The sequence below is a fragment of the Micropterus dolomieu genome, linkage group LG20 (genome assembly GCF_021292245.1).
Source record: "Micropterus dolomieu isolate WLL.071019.BEF.003 ecotype Adirondacks linkage group LG20, ASM2129224v1, whole genome shotgun sequence".
Lineage (NCBI taxonomy): Eukaryota > Metazoa > Chordata > Actinopteri > Centrarchiformes > Centrarchidae > Micropterus > Micropterus dolomieu.
This window is the reverse complement of record NC_060169.1, coordinates 6,859,777-6,862,997: the sequence shown is the minus strand read 5'-3', so window position 1 is coordinate 6,862,997 and position 3,221 is coordinate 6,859,777.

Here is a 3,221-nt window from a genome sequence, read left to right as displayed (position 1 = left end):
TTCATGGCCTCTCGCCTTGTTATATTTCTGAACTTTTAGTCCCATACGCACCAGCACGTACCTTGAGATCCTCGGGCAGAGGTCTGTTGTCTGTTCCAGAGTCTCGACTGAAAACTAAAGGGGACAGAGCGTTTGCAGTCAGGGCCCCGAGGCTCTGGAACAGCCTGCCCGAGGAAATCAGGTCAGCTGAGTCAGTAAACTCTTATAAGTCCCTTCTTAAAACATACTTTTATAGGAGAACCTTTCCCGATCTTATTTGACTTTATTTTATCCCTTTTATTTTATTGTATTTTACTAATTTTATATTTATCTTAAACGTGTATTTTAGTCTTTTCAATGTTTTCATGCTTTTATCTTGTATTGTTTTTGTATTATTGTCTCTTGGGTATTATTGTCTTTACACTTGTTAAAGCACTTTGTAACTTGTTTTTGAAAAGTGCTCTAAAAATAAAGATTATTATTATTATTATTATAATTTGCCAAGTCAAGTCCAGGGAGACACTTAATTTTTTCAGGAAAGATGAAAGGAAGTTACAGAAACAAGTGAAACAAAGGCTAGCCTGAACATGACGTCATGACTTCGCCTCTCTATAGTGTCTACATTAACAGTTCAGGAGTTACAATTTACTTCTAAATTACTATTTTCTTAATTTCTTCACTTGAGTAAATTTGCTTTTCTTCCTACCTTTGATACTGTCCCATTCTAAAATGCTTGATATTCATTTCTTCATCTTTACTACAACCACCATTCTAGATTTGTTTTTTCCATGTTGAAAATTTGAATACATTACCAAATGGTGGACATTTGCAGAGTTGTTTTGCTCTGATAATTCTTGTCAGGAGTCCTGGTGCTGGACAGCGAGCCAGCCAGCCAGCATCATATTGAACAGAGCAGGCAGGTCCATTCATCACTGGTTGGAGCAGTTCACTCAGCAAATGATACATTGGCAGCTGCCAGATGTGGGTCAGTTTTATCGGCCAGAATGATAATCGTTTTCTGTGTCACCATGAGATGGAGGACTTAAGAAGAGACTACACAGGTGCTGAGGTTCTCCCAAAACAAAGTATATACATGTAAGTGATGAGCCATTTCCCAGCTTATGTCTTAGAAATTAGAGAACATTTTGACATATCATTGTAGGAAAAGCAAAGGTGTAAATGACAAATTAAATGATGGCAGGATTCCATTTAGATGCTTCAGTTTCACTGTTACACTGTCATGGCTTACTGGTACACAAAAGAATAGAGCTAGCCTTTGTTAATTGTAATTCCTGTTATGACGAGTCAAAATGTCTGCTGTGAACAAGTGTCTGCCTATTCAGAAATAACTGTCAAATTATTCCAATTATCTCTAAAACAGTTAAAAGGTCCCATATTATGGTTATTTTCAGGTTCATACTTTTATTTTGGGTTTCTACTAGAAAATGTTTACTTACTTTAATGTTCAAAAACTTTCTTCTGATTTGCCAACTTCCCGGAAGCCTCCTGAGGGGCAGGAACATGTTGGCATAGCACTGCTGAATCCATGTATGGAGCTAGGGCTGGCTATGTGAGACTAGGCCTGTTTCTCAATCTGCGTTCTTGTCTGTACTTGTGTTCTTGTGGACTTGAGAAAAGTCATCAGTCACAGCCAAAGTACTGTTCCAATTCAAAAGTCCGCATCTTGCCTTTGTGATGGAAAAGGATATCAGTCAGGAGAGCAGTCACCCCACCCGGATTCGAACCCAACGGGGTACCAACTTGACCGCAAGGCCAGGCTCCTTGGTATGGTAAAAGTTACCAGAGAAGCGCAATGGGGCTCTTAAACATTGGACTTTCAACTGCTCATACTATTCCACCGCTCTTTATTGACCCTTCGTAAACGGCGCAGGGGAAAACGTGCAGGCACGCTGGTTAAGCTGAGACAGCGGGGATTTTGCACTGCTCCCTTCAATCCACCTGGCGAATGTCCGCTCTCTGGCCAACAAAATGGACGAACTGCTGCTCCTCAACAGAACCAACTTGGACTTCTGCAGATCTGCTGCCCTCTGTTTCACTGAATCCTGGCTCACCGAGCGCATCCCGGACAGCGCACTTCATCTACCGGGATTTAATCTCATCCGCGCGGATCGCGAAAGGGAGTTCGCGGGAAAAACACGGGGAGGCGGACTCTGTTTCTATATAAACGAAGGTTGGTGCACAGATGTCACAGTGTTGAAGAAATCATGCAGGCCTCACCTAGAGACATTATTTATAAACTGTAAACCATTGTTCTTGTGGACTTGCAAACCTCAGTCATGAACTGCACAAGTACAGCCAGCATATTAAGTGTCCCACCAGGGACACTAACACACTGGACCACTGCTACACAACATTAAAGGACGCCTATCGCTCTGTTCCCCATGCAGCCTTAGGACTCTCTAATCACTGTCTGGTTCATCTTCTCCCGACACACAGGCAAAAACTGAAATCTGCTAAACCTGTTGTAAAGACTGTGAAAAGATGGACCAACAAGTCAAAGCTGGAGTTACAGGCCTGCTTTGACTGTACTGACAGGAGTGTTTTTGAGGCTGCAGCCACTGACCTGGACGAACTAACTGACACTGTGACATCTTACACCAGTTTTCGTGAGGACATGTGTGCCGACTAAAACCTTCAGCACATACAACAACCAAAAACCCTGGTTCACAGCGAAACTCAGGCAGCTTCATCAGACCAAGGAGGAGGACTTCAGAAGTGGGGACAGAGTCCTGTACAACCAGGCCAGGAACACGCTGACTAAAGAGGTCAAAGCTGCAAAGAGGTGCTATGCTGAAAAGCTAAATAACAGCTTTGCAGCCAACAACCCTGCATCAGTGTGGAGAAGCCTACGGACACTCACAGACTACAAGAGACCATCGCCCCAACACTGCTGGTACTCAACGACTGGCAAACGAGCTGAATAGTTTCTACTGTAGGTTTGAAAAGCCCAAAGTCACACCTCTCCCCCACTCCAACGCCATCTTCAACAGGCCTGTCGCCCTGACATCTGTAGTCATGAAGTCCTTTGAAAGACTGGTGTTGGCCCACCTGAAGGACATTACAGGCCCCTTGCTGGACTCCCTGCAGTTTGCCTACAGGGCTAACAGGTCAGTGGATGATGCTGTCAACTTGGGTCTGCATCACATCCTGCAACACCTCGACTCTCCAGGGACATATGCAAGGATCCTGTTCGTGGACTTCAGCTCGGCGTTCAACACCAT